Raw genomic sequence first — 21090 nt, forward strand, 5'->3', positions numbered from 1 at the left:
ACACTATCTGTAGAAATGAAGCCTGAACAAAGCTGGGCCCCCTCCGAGCTGGTCTCAGCAGAATGTTTGTTGCATTTAGAAGAAACACAAATCCAACTCCAAAAAAAAGCCTTGCAGCTTCACGTGAGAGATCTCTTGGAGGAGCAGCAAAGAGGGAACCGTGCTGGAGAGAACAGTAGAACATTCTAAAAATTTGCGTTTCCCTCATCACAGTAGCTGCTTCCCTTAAAATTGTGCTTCCCCATACAAATGCTCTCAGTAGCCCCTCTCTGCCGCCTTGCTGCCCCTTTCCTGGGCACCCCACCCCTAGTGCCTTCGCGAGTTTGCATCTTTCCATGGTCACTCCGCGTCCTTTCTTTCTTTCTTTTTTTTTTTTTAAGATTTTTTATTTATTTATTCGACAGAGATAGAGACAGCCAGCGAGAGAGGGAACACAAGCAGGGGGAGTGGGAGAGGAAGAAGCAGGCTCATAGTGGAAGAGCCTGATGTGGGGCTCGATCCCAGAACGCCGGGATCACGCCCTGAGCCAAAGGCAGACGCTTAACTGCTGTGCCACCCAGGCGCCCCACTCCGCATCCTTTCTAATACAAATCAGTTTAACCTGTCAGCTGCCTCTAAGACTCTTCCACAGTTACCCCTGCTCAAGATGATGATGGAACCAGGAGTCTGCACAGAACCTGGACAGTGAGATGGGGGTGTGTGTGCATGCCCAAACTCTCGTTGTCCCTGTCACATAACCTCACAGTGGACAGCCTCCAGGGGCTTCCACCTCCTTTCTACAACCACAAGGTGCTGTTACTCTGGCTTTATCTCCACTCTAGCCACACTGGCTGCCTGTTCATCCCCAACCATGCCAAGCATTCCCCAACCTCAGGACCTTTGCACTTACTGACCTACCTAGAAAATTTTTCCATAGATATCCGCATGACCAGGTCCCTCCTTTAATTGAAATCTCTGCTCAGATATCTCCTGATTAGTGAGACTGTCCTGGGAGCTCCTGGTCTAAGATAACAAGCTCCTCTCTCCCTCTCTCCATCCCTTCCCCCAGCTTATTTTTGATTCAGCACACTTACCACGACCTCATATTGTATGTTTATTTATTATTTATGTCTCCCATGAGGAAGCAAGCTCTGTGAGGGGAGGGATTTTGTCAGTGTGACTCTCTGCTGAATCCTCAACACTTAGAACATTGCATGATACCTGGTAAATGCTCAATGAATACTTGTTAGGGAGATAGCAGTTATCTTCATAGTTTTCTTAGAAGGTTAACAAATCCTTCTCTTAGAGAAGAGTGGATTTTCCTTCGGAAACTTGACACTCAGTATTTGTGCAGTCACGTGTCCTCCGATGACTCTTCATGTTCTGTTTGCTCCTTGGCTGCTTTTGTTACTGAGTCTGCATCACATGTTGTATGGTGTCTCCCCTCTGTTGCATATAAAGTCCAGGGTTTTCTGCCCAGTTTCCAACTCCAGCTGCTTGACCTCTTTGAATCCACTAAGCCTTTGCTCCCTCAAATCTCCAGGTCAGGTGTGCACAGACTGTGACCTAGTTGATGGCAGGTCATTAACTTCCAGAACCGTCAGCTGTCCTTGAGCCCCCAGGGCACTGGCATCCTGAAACACGAAAGACTCCAGAGCCCCTGCCTTGCCAGCATCTCTGATATCTGAGCAGCGGAGAGTGGCAGCCCCGAGGGCTTTGGGACGTGTGCCCGCCAGTAACTGGGATTCGGTGCCAGTGCCCACTAACAAACGGTGGCCTCCAGGAGGTCCCACAAGCCCCTCTCACTTTGCACTTTCCTGGGGGCACAACCGACATCAATAGTGAAGAAGAAGCCAAGCATCCTGCACAGGAAAGAATTTGCCGCAAACGAGGTCTGGCCCTTGTGCTCGGCTTCCGGCATGGACTCCGCATCATTCGTGACAGGATACACCAGATCGTAGGGTGGGATCGGCCACAGCTGATCGTTGGAGGGGGAGAGCTGGCCCTGCCAGAAAGACCAAGCCCGTGACTTAGGTGGGGGACTTTGGCGGAGAGCAACCAGTGGACAATCACTCAGTCGTGTCAAGGTAAGGAGACCCCAAAACTTCTGCACATCAAGGCTCAGGTGAGCTTCCCCAGTGGCGAATAGCCCATGTGTGACAAAACACATCGATGCCAGGGAGTCAGAAGCGGGCGTTTGGGACCCTCGCACACACTGCTCCTTGTGTCTCTTCCTTTGGCTGATTCTAATCTGTATTCTTTTCCTATGATTTAGCGTAACTGTGGGTATAATAGCTCTCAGCGGGTTCTGTAAGTCTTCCTTCTAGTGAATTATCAAAACTGAGGGGCATTTGTGAACTCACTCCCACAACCTTGCTGTGGTGTCAGAAGTGAGGACAGTCTTGGGGGCTGTGCCTTCAAACCTCATAGTCTGGATGACCCTGGGGACATCCCCAGAGCAGGAGAAGACTAGGGCCTCTGGTCTAAGGTCTTCGAGTTCAACACAATATGCATTTCCTTCCTCCATTGATTGATTGATTTTTAAGATTTTATTTATTTGAGAGAGAGAGCATGAACTGGGGGGAGGGGCAGAGGGAGGGAGAAGCAGACTCCCCGCTGAGCAGGGAGCCAGACCCAGGGCTCCATCTCAGGACTCTGGGATTGTGACCTGAGCCAAAGGCAGATGCTTAACGACTGAGCCATGGTAGCACCCCTCTATTTATTTATTTTAAAAGATTATTATTTATTTAGAGAAAGAGCATGTGAGAGCACAAGCGGGTATTGGGGCACAGGGAGGAGAGAATCTCAAGCAGGCTCCCCACTGATTGCCGAACCCGACGCAGGGCTGGATCTCACAACCCTGAGATCACAACCTGAGCCGAAGTCGAGGACGCTTAACCAACTGCGCCAGGCGCCCCTCCTTTCTCCATTTAACTTCATCTTTTAATATTTCTTTATATTTAAAATTTTTCAGAGAGGAAACAGACTTTTAAAACAGGAGAAAAATATGTTATTGATAGTTACATAATATTTGTGTCATTAAGTCCCAAGAAACTTTAAAAATATTGAATTTCAAAATGATTTCCCAGCACAGTATTAATTTTGCAGCATAATTCAGTCACCTGTCTGAGACCTCACAATGCTCACAGCCCGCTGAGAGAAGAACGCGCAGTGCCTGATTTCTCACTGCCTGACAGACCATGGTCAAGGCTGGAGATGCATTATTAACCTTAGAACACACGAGAAAGCACAGGATAACCAGTAAGGAGCAGGTGGAGTGGCTGAGCCAGGAAGACACAAGGGAACTTGTGTGCCTCAGGAAAATTACAGAAATGATGAAGGGGGAGCCGCAGGCAGTTCTGCCGTTGAAGGGATCATAAGGGGAAATATGAGGTCCCAGCCAGCAGGAGACAAGAAAACAAAAAGCGAGAAGGAGGGGTAAAGAAGACACAGAAGTTCTTCGTAGATGTGAGCGCAGAGAGGAGGAGGAGTGGGATATCCTAGAGAAAAGGGGGAAGCACGGGCCGCTGAAGCACAAGCCCAGCTCTCTGCTCTCCAGGAAAAACCCGGAGTTGTGCTAAATTCCTGCTCTCTTATGTTGTCAGTTGGCAAACACTTAACCCCAGGGGACTTTAGCAAAAATTAGCATTGCTTTGCTGTCAGCTGAGCATAAGCGATTTTTCCTCAGCCTAGGAAATTGCATTCGGGTGAGAATAAATGGAATTTAAGCCTTAAAAGTTTGATAAATAGCTGAGATTTAGTATCATAGCTCTGAAGTCCATTTAGAAATAATGACCTTTACTTCGAAAGAATGGTCTTAGAAATAAAGCCCTTTTCCACCTGACAGAGGAGGAGGGGGAGTGACTAGCAACAGTCTGTCCATCATTGATGGAGTGGAGAAGCAGGTGAGGTGCCCAAAGGCAGGAGGAAATCACCACCTGAACAGAGCAAGAAGCACAGGGAGAGGAGACAAGGAAACAAAGGTCACTCGGGAAAGGAAGCAAGAGGGCAGGGCCCGTGTGGTGCGTGGCCCACCCATGCCTTATGCCCCACAGCCAGCCCACACCGTGATCTTATTTCAACCCTGCATCTAGCCCTATGTGACCAGCGGTGATTGGCCCAAGCCCATCGTAGCAACCCTGTGCACTTTACCCACCAGTGGAAGTCTAGGCCTCCCTCTTAGCCAGGACAGCTGTGTGACTCCTTTGGTGCCAATGAAATGTAAAAGGAGGCCTGCTAGGAGCTTTCTGGAAAATGTTTTGCTTTGCGGTTAGAAGAGATCAATGAGGCTGATGCCTCTTCTTTCCCTCTTCATCCTGCCTCCTCCAGCACAGAGCACGATGCCCGAAGTGGCAACAACCAACTTGCAGCTCCGAGGGACAAGACAGGGGAATCACAGTGACGCCAGCCTTGACATCATTAAAGCCCTGAACTGAGCCAGCAGCTGCCCGCTGCCAGATCTGGTGGTCGGTGAGCCACCTTCGCTGTGCCTGCCCTTCCTCGCAGCGGCCAAATGCAGCCACAGTACAAAAGTCTTAGCCCAAGAAAATGTCTTTCAATTTGGGATTATTGCCTTTATAACTGGTAAAATCATATTTTAGATTATCACTAGAGAGATCCCGCTACATTTTTTTTAAAGATTTATTTATTTATTTATTTGAGAGAAAGAGAGAGCTCGAGGTGGGGGAGAGAATCTCAAGCAGACTCTCCCCGCTGAGCATGGGGGATGCGGGGCTCGACCTCAGGACCCCAAGATTGTGATCTGAGCCGAAATCAAGAGTCAGACGCTCAACCGACTGAGCCACCCAGGCGCCCCTCAGTTGTGTTTTAATTGTCTTAGAACTCATGGAGCCCATCAGAGAGGCCTCCGGTCCTTGGGCTCCACAAGCGTCAGTTGAGAACAGATCCAGGCCAGAGACGCAGTTACGGTGAGAGTAAGACAGACAAGGCGTTGACTAAAAGAAAAGGGTCAATTCCAGAAAGTAAGAACGTGGGGACTGGAACACGGGGACAGCCAGCATACCTCTGGCAGAGGGAGAACGGTGGCAAGAAACCCATTTCTGCTCAGCGTCCTCCCTTGACGCCAGACTGCGGCAGACCGAGCCACAGGGAGCCGTGTCTGCTGGTGCTGACGGGGGCGTCGCTCAGCCGTCCGTGCCCTCTCTGGCTCCCCTCAGGACAAGGCCAGGGCTCCAGCAGAGGCCCGTTGCGCTTGTAACAGGCACTCATTACGTTCCCGTAGCATTCTGGAAGCCGAACATGAAGTGAAGTCCACAGTCCTTGACCCCAAGAGTTATCCTCTGAATGGGAATGAGAAGAGGGGAAAATCAATAGGGTGCATAGCGGTGAAAAGCGAAGCCCGTGGAAAAGCAGCCAGTGTTAGACAAACCAGTCACGTCGTCTTCTTCCTCAAGAAGCCTTTTCTCTTGCAGTTCCGAATTTTGAAACCGAGTGCTACGTAAAGGGAATCCAACACATAAAAATCCAAACCTATGAAACAAAGTGGAAGACGATCATTCACATTCTGGCTGGAGAGCTCATTTTACAAACTGCAGGGTTTCTTCATAAAAGGAGCTGTCCTGCGACCTGTACCTCAAGATGGGAATTCAGCAGAATTCTGGAGCAGTGTGTCCGTGTGTCATCCTAACCCCTTTCATGCATGCAAAGAGCTGCGTACTTCAAACGTGTCCACAACCCGGTTGCCCTCATGACAACTCTGTCTAACCCTTACGACAATGCAGTGATTATGAGAGGAATAGGTATTACTTTCAAAATCATGTGTTTTTGTTCAAAGAACAAATATTCATTTGAAAAATAGGTTTACTGGGGCGCCTGGGTAGCGCAGTGGTTAAGCATCTGCCTTCGGCTCAGGGCGTGATCCCAGTGTTCTGGGTTCGAGCCCCACATCAGGCTCCTCCACTAAGAGCCTGCTTCTTCCTCTCGCACTCCCCCTGCTTGTGTTCCCTCTCTCGCTGGCTGTCTCTATCTCTGTCAAATAAATAAATAAAATCTTAAAAAAAAAAAAAAGAAAGGTTTACTTTTAGCTGATTGTAAAATTTAGATGCGTTCATGGTAGAAAATTAGAATACATAGAGAAGTAGGAAAAAAAGGAAAAAAATCCTCCACACCCCTAAGAAAATCAGCGTGATTTTAAGTTTTTAAAATAATTTTTAATTGAAACATAGCTGACGTATAACATTATATTAGTTTCCAGTGTACAACGTGATTTGCTATTTGTATATACCACAAAATGCTTACCACAGTAAGTCTAGTTAACACCCGTCTCCACACATACACATTTTTTACCTTGTGATGAACACTTGTAAGGTCTATTCTCAGCAACTTCCAAATATGCACTACAGTATTACTACCTATCGTCGCCATGCTGTGCACTACGTCCCCATCAGGTTTTCTTCAAGTCTTTGTACTGCCTAGGCTATTTTTACTCAGGCAGTGTACTGGTTAGACAATTTATTTTTCACTTTTTTTTTTTTTTTACCTAACATAATATGCATATTTTCTCAGAATATTGTTACTCTCATTTTTTTATGGTTGCACATTATCGTTGACTTAATTATTACCAATAATGAAATACTTTGCCCATTTGGTTTTGGATTACCTTGTTAGGATCATTCAAGCAAAAATCTAAGAGAATTTCCCGTTATACAAGCTACCCAGCTAATCACTCCTCCTACCATTGAGTTTTTCCTCGTATCCTTCATTGTCTCATGAACATCCTTATGTATCGTCTTCTTCTACATCTGTGGCGGACTTTTCCAGGCTAAAGTATCAGAGGTGGAACTGCTGCTCTCAAAGAAATAAATGTTTGAGGTACTTGACTGCAAAATTGCCTCCCGAAGTGTGGTCCCATCCTGCACTCCCAAAGTGCCTGTGTGGCCACACGCTCCCAACGCTGAGTCGGTGTTTTAAAAAATATTTATTTATTGGTTAAAAATCATGTCTCATTATTAGATTAATTTACATATCTTTGATGACCACTAAGGTTGGCACATCCTTCCAGCAATTTGGTCACCAGCTATATTTCATCTCTTTTTTTTTTTTTTAAGATTGTATTTATTTATTTGACAGAGAGAGACAGCCAGCGGGAGAGGGAACACAAGCAGGGGTAGTGGGAGAGGGAGAAGCAGGCTTCCCACTGAGCAGGAAGCCCGACGTGGGGCTCGATCCCAGGACATCACGCCCTGGGCCGAAGGCAGACGCTTAACAACCGAGCCACCCAGGCGCCCCTATATTTCATCTTTTATGAAGGATTTGGTCCTACGTCAGAAGCAAACCTCATTTGAACTGCTAAGGGGAAAAAAAGCTGGCAGAAGTGAAACTATTTCCCCAAGGCTACACGATTATTAAAATGGCTAAATTGAGGAACCCAGCTCAGGGTTTCTGAGATTTACTTAATTTCCCACCTCCCCACCCGCTTTTGTTTTTAATTCCTCAATCCTACCTGCAATATCGAACAGAACAAGTGCTTCTTAAAGGACACACTGCAAGCTCATTGCTTCTCTGTCACTTTATGAATGAGTAAACTGAGGCCCACAGATTCACATGGGCATCTGTTACAGACTTAGAATCAGTTGTCCAACTGCAGATGACCTGTTTCTAATTGCGTGCTATCTGGATTCTCTTAGGCTTAAGGCTTTTGAGGCTCACAGCACAGAGAGAGTTTGTGTTGAAACTTCCTGGGCAACCTAGGAGCCAAACTGAGAAGACTCATATCCAAACGGAGCTATTGGGAGTTAAGGGTTTCACAGTCAGGAGGAGTTGTGGTTTACAATCGGTGAAAATAGCGAAATCCTACTTTCAGGCGAGACAGACTGACAAGGGAAAACTCAAAGTCAAACATCAGTGAATTATCTGTGAGCAAACCCATTTTTAAAAGACCTAGACAGAGGAAATAAAACAGCCTCTGCTTCTAATTCTTAAAAGATAGATTTTTTACAATGGAATATTGAATACAAGGTACTGATACAAGCCGTTAACCTTTTGGCAAAGAATAAATTATGGCCCCGACTTCCGGCAGTGCACCAGAATCAGTTCTGGTTAGATTGGTGTTCAATCTACAAATGAAACCATTAAAGAACTAGAAAACCACCAATTAAGAAAAGCCTACATGTAGAATTTTGATTTCAAGCTGGCAAAACCTAAAAGCCAAATAAGGAAGATTCCACAAAGGAAAAGATGCAGAGAAAAGAAGTTTAAAGCATCTAAACAAGAGAGGATTGAGGGAAGGGAACCTGGCCAAACAAATAAAATTTTCCAGCTCATCATCCACATTAGAAGGTGGGTATCAAACCAGGAAAATGCTGGCAACTCAGAGAGCAGGGAGAGATGGCCATGGTCACTGGGGAACCGTTACTAATGGGAGGACGCTGTGTGCAAACCGGCCGCTCGTGTCCCACAGTGGGCAGGTGCGGCAGACATCACTGTGCCCTTTCTGCGGGACACTTGGAACAGCACGTATTAAAGTACAGTCTTAAAGATAAAAAACTCATACACTTTGCCCCAGTAATTCTCCTTCCAGGAAAGAATCTGAGATCCATAAAAAGAATTTTACATCAAGGTATTTAACATCGATTATTTATGGAAGTGACAATTTCTGAAAATTTTAAATATCCCCAAATGAACTAGTTCAATAAAAATGGTCTGTCCAACAAGACTCATATTTTAAAGGGATAGTCAATAAAAAAGAAACGTGTCCGTGGTGTTTGAAGTGAGAAAACACTATAGAGAGCATGATTATAATTTTATAAAGTACCTATATGAATAACAGTAATCACCGGATATAGTTACAGATAATTTTTTTTGGTTTTCTTCTTGTACTTTTCTGTGTTTCCCAGACTTTCAAAAATAAATAAATAATGTGTGTGTTTGGTGATGTGGTACTCTTCTGGGGAGATCTGTGGAATAGTAGCCCAGGGGACAGTGTTCTAGATAGCTCTGTGCCCCTCCCCCCGACACACATGTTTAAAACATCTTGCTGGAACCCCATAAAGGGCTATAAAATCGAGACTACACAGGTGCGTTACCAGCTAAGCTTTCTTAATGAGAAGTCGGGAAGAGTGAATAGCAAGTTTGATGAAATCATTTCTTCATAAAGCTGTAAATATTACAGAAGACACATAAGAACATAAACGACTGCAAGATCAAAGACTCTGTGGAACAAATCCACTAGGAGTGAAGGAAAATTTATAGACCGAATTCTTTTTCTTAAGCCAGTTCCCTGTGAGTGTCCAGTTTAATGACTGCTTAAATTATATCTTCAATTTTCTGAGCCGTTCCCTTACTTTTCAAGTTTGTAAACCAACACATCAACAATTCACAATCAATGGGATAGCATTTCTCCAGGGAGCTGTGAAAATATACCTTGCATTTTAAATGTAATAAAAAGCATGACTAAACATGCCTCTGTTTTTCATAACATAGAAGTACAACATCTGGTCATAAAAAAAATGCATTATACGGAGTTGTAAGGATGCCAGATACTTATTACAGAGAACTGTTTTATCCATTTAGCCCAATTTTCCAGATGTTTTATTACTTGGAGACAGGAGAATTGTTGAAACTAGCGATTGAAGCCCATTTATTTCAGGGGGCTCGTCTGCAAGCCATAGGAAGCATTTCAGGGGCAAGTAATTTATGACAGGCCACAAGGCACTGCTTGAGGGAGGGCTGTCATCTCATCCGGTCACAAGTAATCCCAACAAAGGGCAAAATACCCTGTTGTAGAAACACCCAGCTTCATTTGCAAAAATTGCCTCTTAGGCAAGCACTTAGTTGTCATTTCGCATGCAAATGTTATGCATGTAATTGGAGCAATTTCCATAATAGTAGGTCAAGTTGGCAGTGACAATGAACACGGCCCAGGTTGGCTGTGATCAGAGGCCCGGTTCTCATTGTCGACATGCAGCAAAATTCTCACTTGGATCAGTTGGAAGTCTTGTCCTCATAAAGACAACAGGATCAGGCTCAACAGGAGCGGGTGTCACTTCCCCCATCTTTTCATCAACAAGACTCCACCCCCTAAACACACACACACAGCCACACACACACACACACACACACACACACACACACAGCCACACACACACACAATTAAAGCTTGCAGAGCTCTAGCCTTGGGGCATTAGTCGAGCTGGCCCTGGCAGCCGTAGTCATTGCAGCTAATTAGAAGGTGAAAAAACTGTCATCCATCCTCTCTACCTGTCAATCAAAGTAGGGATTTGAAAGGGGAGTGGGATCTCTGAAGTTAGCATCCCTGCCTTTGCTTCACACTCAGAGGTAAGAAAAAGCTCTCAGGGCATCCCAGAGATGTATCCTCAGGCTTACAGGGCCACAGTTGCAAACCAATCCAAATCAGTGTGTCTACAAGCGTCAGGTAATCTATTTGTTGTTGCTTTTGTTATTCTCCTAAATGCTGGGAGCCTCTGGTATTAGATACAGTGGGGCATATCCTCTCCTGGACAACTTTGCTGCCATGTGTTTTATTACAGTGAAAGGGAGTCTGAGCCCACATTCGGCCACAGGTGCTAGTGTTTGTTAGCATGCAGGTATAAAAATGACCTCCCTCCAGGCATTCCAACTAGTTCTTTGCTCGAGAAGTTCACTCCGAGAAGGAACAATATTTTTATATCAGGATTAGCCAAATTTCTAGGTGTGTCAGGAAACAGGCCATGGCAACCCGGCAGAACACAGTGTCATGTGAACATCTGAGAGTCATGTGCTGCTCCAGAGGTTTGGGGCTGGGCTTCCCGGAATCTCAGACTTACTGGGTGAGGGCATTAGGGCGGGTACAGTCTTTCTAGTCAGCCACACATTTCGATTTTCTGTTTCACCAATGGGAAGCCATTCCAGTCATTCCTGATGCTCCTCATCCAAACTTCTGTTGTTAAGTTTCAAAAACAGTAACTAAATTTGTAGTCCTGGAGTGTATCTTCTTGATTAGGGTCTTTTAGGAGCTCACTTATCCTCCCTAAAGTGTGGATTTCTGATAGGGGTCCTCAAATGCTGTTTCCACATGCATCACACTGTTCATACTGGATAATATTAACTTAATTATCCCCAGTTATATGACATCCACTATCCACGAAGGGCAGATTGGTAAGGGACAAAGTTTCCCAGAGGACAGAAACACCTGTTCTGTTGTTCCACGAAGGGGTGGAGCCTGGCTCTTTGATATCCAGCCATAAAACGGCCTCCTTGGAGCACAGGCCAGGTTACCTCATGGGGACAAGGACCAGTTGTTGAGGGGTGGGGGGCGGGGTAGGGGGCGAGTGGTCTCAAGAGCCGCAGCCTTGTGTCTCTTCTTTTGTTTTTGGTTTGTTTTCTCTGTACACTTCTGCACACTTGGTTCTTTGATTTTGAATTCTGCTTTTCACTTCTCAGTCCTCATTCTGTTTCTTCTTCATAACTTCTTGTTCATCTTCCTTCTAGATTGGGGGTCACGGAGGAAGGGAGGCAGCAGTTCTTCCAGGTTCAGGCTTCAGCAGCAGAGGCTGCCACCTTCTTTACCAGCTAAGAGCATCTTTTTTTAAAAGTTTATGTATTTGTTTAAGTAATCTCTACACACAGTGTGGGGCTCGAACTCACGACCCCGAGATCAGAAGTCGCATGCTCCACGGACTGAGCCAGCGAGGCGCCCCTGCCGGCTAAGAGCATTTCAGACAGGCAGCCTGTCTCTCTTCCAGTGAGAAGAGACAGAGAATGTGCGGTTAGGCCAGATGGAGCTCAAATCCTGGCCCTCACACTTCCTAGCAGTGCCTTTCTGAGCCTCACCTTCCAGATCTGTAAAATGAGCCTAACCCTCCGTACCTTGAAAGGTTGTCATAAGGGTTTGAGAGACTGTGTACAGATTCTGGTGAAGCAGGCTTTTAAAATGATGGCTTCTTAAGTCCCAGGAGCCTGTAGCTGTGAGCACACAAAGACACAAATACATAGAGATACAAATACGCAAGTCATGATCAGGCAGGGCTAACTGAAGTGTGATTCACTTCTAATTGTCTTTAATCTTGACTAATTTAATCTATAAAGGATTGTCCCTCCTCTCATTCTGTTTTTAATTGTACACATATTTGAGCACAGAAACTAAGGTTGAACATTTGTCCATATGTTCATTGACCAACTGCATTTCCTTATTTGGACATATGTCCTCTGGCAATTTTCCTATGGAATGTGTATTGCTCTGCACTGTGCCATTAGTAGCTGCATTTGCCACAATCTCTTTTGAAGTTCAAAGAGTACATTTTATTTTGGATTACTTTTTTGACATGCAAAAGTTAAATAGATTTTTTCTTTAAACTGCTGATTTTTTTTCCCTCATGAGCATCACCCAAACCTAAGCTAAGAGGAAGATAGTCCTCCCTCTCCAAAGATTTAATAAATATTCACTTTCAATTTCTTCTAGGTTTTTAAAATTTTACTTCATCAGTACATCTGGAATTAATTTGGGAAGGCTGAAATAATTACCTAAATTGATCTTTCCCCCAAGAAGCTCATCAATTGTTCCTATGCCATTTAGTGACAGTCCTTTTTAACTCTAATCTGTGATGCCTTCTCCAGCATGTATTAAATCCTTACGTCTGATATATCAGGGCCATCAGTTCTGTGTTACCGACCTGTTTGCCTCTGGCTACAGCAGCACCCCGCTAACTGTGGAATGTTGATAAGTCAGCAGAGTTGGTGGTTGGAGGGTACCAGGTTGGCTGGCAGAAAAGAGAGGGGAGGACTCGGGGGCAGACAGCGCCATCTGAGCATGCATAGGGCAAAGGGGAAGGTCGAGACCTCACGCCGCCCAGCTTGTGGACATGCAGCTAATTAGCTCCTTCGACCATCACATTTCCTAGTCCCACCCAGTTCCGATTGCTCCATCATGACATCTCACATGCCATGACGAATTATGGAGGCTGAGAGGACGGCAAAGCGGGGACGTGTTTAGGAGGAGTGGGAGACACGCTGCCATCCTCGCTCTGGAGACCGGTTTTAGAAGTCTCATGTTAGTTTCTTGCGGGTCTTTGTAATTTGTAGCATCTTGGCAGTTGGTCTGCATTAACAGATTAAATGAATAGCCAAATTATATAAATTAATAGAGGAAGGCGAAGGTGGAGTGTTGGAGGAGAGAGCGAGCATCGAGTGCCACCAGGGGGCACTGTCTAACAGATAAGGGCGTGAGAGCTCTGTTTCTGCAGCTCGTCTTAGCCCAACACGGAGAGATGCTTGCCCGCTGCCGGAGCAGGTGGGACTCAAACCCTCCTGCCCTTCTGGGAGAGCCCGTTGAACACTCGTAGGCCAAACGGAGCTCAGTCTCAGTTTTCATGATTGCAGTGACGGAATTCCCACATAATCAGGATTGTTTAAGTCTGTGCCTTAAGAGCAGAGAAACATAGTCGGAGGGCAGAGCCACGTCCAGGATCAGGAGCTTCCTTAGGAGTTAGGCGGCTTTGCCCACCTGGGTGCCCAGGTTCTGGGCTGTCTGTCCTTCTCAATTAATTGTCTCGCCTTCTATGAGGGCGCTTAATTCTCTCACTCAGCATCCATCCATTGCCACCTGTTTCTAGTATGTCATCCTGTACGGGTTTTTCCTGTTCTCCCGAAGTAGAGAATGCCTACGAAACTTCCGTAAGCCAAAACGGCCTGAAGTGAAGAAGTAATCACCACTTACATGGAACAAATTCTGAGCTTTCCTAGACCCCAAAAATAACTTCTTTTGGCTTTTCTGATACCATAGGCCACATTTTGCTAATGATGCACAAAGTAAATCCAGATAAAGCACGGGTGCTCACAGACACCGTTCAAAGCTGTGGCGGCTCGATGATCGGGTGCTGAGTGTAGTTCCCGGGGAAGGCGCTCGGGGGCGCCACTCTTGCTGCTGGCGGTGCGCGGCCTCTATAATGGCTGGCTGCGAAACAGACGCTGAACGCTATTTTTGCTTTTTGCCTTTTTTTCACAAAAGTGAAAATACTCTTTGAATTTCTTTCAGCTAGTGAAGAAAGGTCCTGACGTAGGTCTTTCATAAAAGTGAGGTGTCCTAATGTGAGCTTTCAAAAAGCGGGGACGCCCGTGTTATGGAAGCTGGAAACTATCCTTGCTCCGGGATTCCGTGTGCTTTTAGTTCCTTGCTCTGGGATTCCATGTGCTTTAGTTTCTGCCTGTTTCATTGTGGTTACCTGAGAGCTGAATTCAGAAGGGAGTGAAGTGGAGACAGAAGCAGTGCATGAGGTATCCCTTTTACTGGTACAGACTGGAGCTGAACTGGTGTGATTCTAGAATTACAGCTGTAGTAAAGGCTTCTCCCTCTGGCTTTTGGCTTTCTAGTCACAAAGGAACAGTTCCTGTAGTAAAGGCTTCTCCCTCTGGCTTTTGGCTTTCTAGTCACAAAGGAACAGTTCCTCAAGGATTTTCAGCCAAGAGTCAAGTGACTCAGCTCTCATAAGATTTTGTGACCCACTGTTCCTGCGGTTAATATCCTGTACTCTGATACCCTATAGTTAATTCCTGCCAAAACTAACTGGAGTGGATTCTGTTCCCCACAAACTAATCCTTAAATGACTAATAAATTGTCTGCCCACAAAGCCTGAGCTAGAAATAGAAATTTCCTGAATGCCTCTTTTCCCCTCATTCCCCATGGCGAATCGATCCACAGATATTATCTAAATAAGTTTGTTTTAAAGAAAGAATTATTCTGGCGCTTTTTAAAACGGGAAGGAAGACTTTATTCAAGACTACCGTGATAGGTGTCAAGACTACCAAGAGAGGGGCGCCTGGCTGGTTCAGTCGGTAGAGCATGTAACTCTTGATCTCGGGGTCATTGAGTTCAAGCCCCACATTGGGCATGGAGCCTACTTAAAATTAAAAAAAAAAAAAAAAAAAAGACTACCGAGAGAGATTGGGATCAACTCTGAATACAAAAAAACCCAGCTGGGCATTTATAGCCAATGAGCAGAGTTGGGGTGGGGGTGCCAGTGGATGGAAAATTATTAAGAGGAAACATCAAGCAGTAGGGCAGATTCTTGCTAAACTGACCTAAGGGGGTATTGTTGAAGGCACCCTGGGTAATGGCATAGCAAGGCTGGAGGCGACTCTTGGTGAACAGACTTAACGAGATTCTTGCTACGACTGGGCTCTGCTAGTTAAGAAGAGGGCTCAAAAAGGCCCCACCAAAGTTGAGTCAAAGAGAATCTCTTTGTCAGGCGATAGATGCAAACGTGCTCAGCGCAGGTCAAGAGGCTATGCCAGTTCTGTTTCTCTTCCCTGTTTTACTTCTTAGGTCAGGCTGGCAGGGAGGCGAAAGCTCAGGGATTGGAAGTAACCAGAGGTCAGAGTGCCTGGAGCAGGGTCGTCAGAGGAGGAAGCGCTGTGATCAGAGAGGTGTGCAGACAGATTCTATGCTACTGTGTGAATCCGGGGAAGGAACTTGTATTTTATGCTACAGGCAGTGGGGAAATAAGCCATGGAAATGTTTTGAGTAAGGAAGTGACATGACCTAGTTTACATTTTACAAAGAAGATTTTGGCAACTATTTCTACTCTGGTTGAGGCAGGAATGAGGCTGATGGTATAAGCAGCCAGCCGGAAGATCTTTCCAGGCCAATGCCTAAAGCTCTACTTCATTCTTTTGTCATTTCTGGGGTGGAGGAGGGGAAGGAATTCTAGTAACATAAGCAACAAAAGAATGAAAGGCCTAGGAGCATGGCTAAGAAATACAAAAGTCCATGTAAAGTCGTCTGTGAGGCTTTGGTGATAAGCATAAAACAACTTTATAAATTAAGTGAAATTATTTCTAAGTGGGAAGACTCAGTGATGTCAGTTCTCTCCCAACTCATCTACAAAATCCATGCCATTCAAGCAATATTTGACAACTTTTCTGAACATTGGCAATCAAGTCTTTAAGTTTATGTGGGAGGGAATATGATTAAAAATGCCCAGAAATTTTAGAAATAAGAAGAATGTATGTGTATGCCCTTCAGGATATCAAAGCATAACTCAAAATTACAGTGATTTTAAATAGTATAACATTGATAGCATGGTACTTGGCTGAGGAAAAGATATATAGACCAACAGAACAAAGATCCCCAAACAGAATTACACATCTTTAAGAAAATTTAGAATGAGGGGCGCCTGGGTGGCACAGCGGTTGGGCGTCTGCCTTCGGCTCAGGGCGTGATCCTGGCGTTATGGGATCGAGCCCCACATCGGGCTCCTCCGCTGTGGGCCTGCTTCTTCCTCTCCCACTCCCCCTGCTTGTGTTGCCTCTCTCGCTGGCTGTCTCTCTCTCTGTCGAATGGATAAATAAAATCTTAAAAAAAAAAAAAAAGAAAATTTAGAATGAAGTATAGGAAGTGTTTGAATCAGTGAAGAAAGAATGGCTTATTTAATAAATGGCACTTTGACAACTGGCAATCCATGTGGGTGGAAAAAAAGTTAGAGCTTTACCTCAACTATGCACAAAAGTAAACATCAGCTGGAGTAGAGTATCTAGTTCAAAAAGAAAATTGTAAAAGCATTAGAAGAAAATAGAATTTTTATCATCTTTGAATTCTAATCAAGACAAGTCCTGAAGCCATAAAAAGAAAATTGACAAATTAGAGCTTAAAAAAAGTTAAAATCACTTTAAGACAAAATGCCACAGAAAGATAAAAGAAAATGAAAGGACTGGGAGAAAATATTTGCAATATACAGTAGAGATTATTATCCGTATTTAAAAAACATTCATATGAATCATTAAAGAAAACCCAAAGGGGATGAAAAAGCTCTTACCAGAAGACTACATAAAATGGTCATTTTATTCAACCTCACGAGTAATCAAGGAAGCACAAATTAAAACAGATTTTAAAACTGAAAAAGATTAATAATATTGTGATATGAGGTTGTGGGGAAATGGATCCTCTCCTACACCGTTACCTATTTTGGAGTGAAATTTGGCACCGTCTATCAAAATGTTATTTGTACACATCTTTTAAGTGTTGTTAATTGGTCACACAGCAGTAGATAACAAAAATCATTTTGATCCCTGGAAGTGAGGCGCTGCCATTTGAAACCTCAAATGTGTGAGTGCCTTTGGACGCAGGCAGCGGACAGACGCTGGAATGATTTTGAAGATGGGGTTAGTGCCAGCATGACATGCCTTGAAAACACTGTTAGTAAAAGGATATATACCTGAGGAGGCTCGCTTAAAGGAGAGCAAAGAAAGTCTTGCTGGAAACTGGAGGAAATTCGATCCTGGTTACCCTGGCAGAAAGATTAGCAACGCAATGAACTACAGGAAGTGGAAGATGGACCTGCTAATGAATTTGGGGTCGAACTAAGGAGCTTTCCAACCAGAATATCCACGGTGCCTCCTAGCTTCATCTTTCTGCTGTACAAAAATGTGAAAGGAGGGGCGCCTGAGTAGTGCAGTCGTTAAGGGTCTGCCTTCTGCTCAGGGCGTGATCCTGGCGTTCTGGGATCGAGCCCCACATCAGGCTCCTCTGCTGGGAGCCTGCTTCTTCCTCTCCCACTCCCCCTGCTGTGTTCCCTCTCTTGCTGGCTGTCTCTCTGTCACATAAATAAATAAAATCTTTAAAGGAGCAATGTAAAGGAAAGGAAGGACTGCTAAACACCAAGCCACCAAGACTTAATTGTTTTTTAAAATTTCCAAATTTTCTAGGCAGCCAATGAAAATGAAGACTTGGCTTCTGGGCAGAGATCAAACCCAGGTGTTGTCAGGAAAACGTGGTCTAAATACGACACCGAGGTTGTGAGGATAAAATCCCTTAAGACCTCAGAAAGATCTACTGTGGTGTCTCAGCGTATCTGTCATTGAGACAAAAGGTCACCTGAATATTTTAAGGGGATGCCTGACAGATCCTCTCCATCAGACAATAGAGTTTCCAAGGATGCTGTTCCCAGTAGAAGCCCAAGGTAGAGAAGGGCTTATTTTGAAGAGATTGGTGGGCATAGCTTTTGTCTAATGGCATGAACCTCAGTGAGATTCACAAGGAATCAACAGTTTTTAACAGAAATGTGTCCGCAGAAATGCTGCCAGTTTGAACTAAGCAACAGGGATGGTGCCAGATGAAAAGAGGTCCTTGGACCCCCGAAGTTCTACAAGTAGAGAAATCTACTCAGCTGCCAACGCATACTACTTTCCGTGAACAAGGACTCATGACTCAGAAGGCCAGAGAGTAGAGTCAAGAGTCATAGAGAATTATTTCCAGGCTTCGAATCCTAATCAAGGAACTTCCGAAAGTTGCCTGGCCAGATTTGGGAATTGCTACAGACCTCTTGGTGCTTGTCATTTTCCCTCTTTTTTTTTTTTTTCTTTTTTTAAAGATCAGTGTGTGTTTTTTAAAGATTTTATTTTATTTTATTTGACAGAGATAGAGACAGCCAGCGAGAGAGGGAACACAAGCAGGGGGAGTGGGAGAGGAAGAAGCAGGCTCATAGCGGAGGAGCCCGATGTGGGGCTCGATCCCAGAACGCCGGGATCACGCCCTGAGCCGAAGGCAGACGCTTAACCGCTGTGCCACCCAGGCGCCCCTCACTTTCCCTCTTTTGAACAGAACTGTCTATACTGGTTATCCTAGGTCTGTCTTGCCATTGTATTTTTACATATACAGTGCAGATAACTTGTCTCTAGTTCACAGGTCTGTAGATTAAGAGAAACTGTATCTAAAGGTTTTAAGGGTACCTTTAGGAGCCTCATCCATACTTAGAACTAATTTAGATCCCAACATTCTGGATTTCAAGCTAATGTTCTAAAAGGATGAGACTTCGGGGGTTCTTGGGAGGTAGGAAATACCTTTTATATATGGTTGGAATATAAATAATTTGTGGTCAGAGAGTAGACTCCTCCCTTTAAAAGGTGTAGCCTAATTTCTCTCCCTGTGGATGTGACTATAGTTAGTAACTCACTTCTAAGGGATTGAATGTGATGGAAAGGTGTCATAGCTTCCTTTTTGCTCTTGCTGTCTCTTGGATCACTTGGGCTGGGGGACGCCAGCAGCCATGCTGTGAATATACACAATAAACCCTGTGGAGACACTCGTGTGGCAAGTAACCGAGACTTTAGCCAACAGCCAGCAAGGAACTCAGGTCTCTTGCCAACAGCCATGTCAGCTAGCTTAGAATCCCATCCTCCAGCATTAGCTAAGCCTTTAGAAAAATGTCTTCAGATGACTGCAACCTCACGAGAGACCCTGAGCCAGAGTCACGGAGCAAAGACTCCTGAATTCCTGGTTCACAGCAACCGTGAGGTATTTATTATCTTATTTACTATTTGTTGTTTTAAGCTCCTCTGTTTTGCAGTATTTGTTACACAGCAATAGATAACTAATACACAAGGTGAAGTTGTCGTCAAAGATATGGTAATTTCAACGATATGAACTGGAGATTGAATCTTGGATAAATTATGCTGTTAGCCTTCAAATAACAGTGAAAAGTGGCAGTGAAGTGGACACTGCAAATTAAATTTATATTAACGATAAAAAGAGGGAAGAATAGTGTGGCACTGATGCTTGCTTTTACAGAAGAACTGTATTTTAAGCACGCCACATGAAGTTTCTTTAAGTCTTTTCTTACAGCTCTTCACCAAAATTTTCAGAATCCTTACTGTAGTAGATATGTGGTTCTGGCTTGCCTAGGATCCCTTTCTCCTTCTGGTAACAGAACACCTTGTTAAAAAACAAAATTTAACTAAGTCAATTTTAAGATCTATTTGGCTTTATTAAGTGATTCATGAATCAGGCAGCATTTAGCTCTGCCGAGCTAAATAAGAGAAACATTTTTAAAAGCAAGAGAGGGCATTTTTAAAAAGGAGCAAAGAATGTATCAGCAAGGAATACATTGTTTAGGCAAGGTTGCTCTCCTTAGGAGAGTGTATGGGGTCCATCAGTAAATTTCCTAGTACTGACCAGGAAATTCCATGTTAACTGGTTACAGGTTACATTCCTGGGGGGTTGAAATTATATTTATGTTAGGTATTAAGTCTCCGTTTACTGACTTGGGGCTTTAACCTAAGTGATGCCATTTTGGGACTGTAGTTCTCTTTTTGATAACCCATTCTCCTTTGGGGAATATCAGCATCCTCCAGTCCATGTTGGTCTTGTGACTTAACTTGCTTTGCCTTAAGGGTGGGTGTGAAATCAAGCTTTTCAATTGGGATCCTTTATCAGGACTGATAGGGATGAGTGGGGATCTAAGTTTCCTTGAGGAGTGGTTCTTGCTACCCAGGAAGAGAGCTATCACGAAGAGCCTGAGAATGAAGCCAATGCAGAGAAAAACTGAGTTGAAAAATAAATGTATACATGGAAAGGAGAGAGGGAAGGGGAGTGGTAGGGTGGAGGGGGAACATTTGAATTCCGGCCACATAGGATCTAATGACATTGTTTCTGCTTGCTTCTAGATCTGCTATTTAATCTCCAAATATATAGAGAGGCCTGCCACAATAAATATTTAAGTTGCTCTTAGGGATTCATTGTAAATGGAATTTCCTTCTTTTTTTCTTTCCTTTTTTTTTTTTTTTTTTTTTTTGAGAATGGGAGTTTCCAGGTTCAGATACTTAGGGCTGAGTCATTGTAGCACATTTCCCAATTTTAAAACCATTTAGCAATCTTATTCTAACATTGCTTTATTAAATTGTCTTTGAACCAGACTTATTTAGTAATTGTCTAACGAGGTGAATAAAATGTTTGACACATTTTTGTTCTATTTTGTAATTGTCATGTTTTTAGGTTTTTCGAAAATTATAGTCTGGCAATATTAATCCCTCGTTAAAATATATTGCCTCTTTGTATCATCCGCCTAATTAACTGGGTCCATGGTATCCTTCTGAAGTGTCCAGAAGTCCTGCGCCAAGACGCTCTCACGGAAAATCTGCAGAATCTTTAACCTCCCACCTGTTCAAAACACTGCCCCGGGGAGTTCTGACGGGAGGCTTCAGTTCAGGCTGAGTTGCCGTCAGAGGACAGTCTGGGCTTGGGAGCAAGCCAACCGAACCCCCGCGTCAGGAGCCGACGCCGGCTGCGCCCCGAGCCGCGTTCCCAGCGTTTCCCGGGGCCTCCCCTCGGGCGGGCGGCGGCGGGACCCGTCGCGGCGCAGGGCTCGGAGCGGCCAGAGCGCGGCG

Source organism: Ursus arctos, unplaced genomic scaffold, assembly GCF_023065955.2.
Source record: "Ursus arctos isolate Adak ecotype North America unplaced genomic scaffold, UrsArc2.0 scaffold_5, whole genome shotgun sequence".
In the NCBI taxonomy this organism is placed as follows: Eukaryota; Metazoa; Chordata; class Mammalia; order Carnivora; family Ursidae; genus Ursus; species Ursus arctos.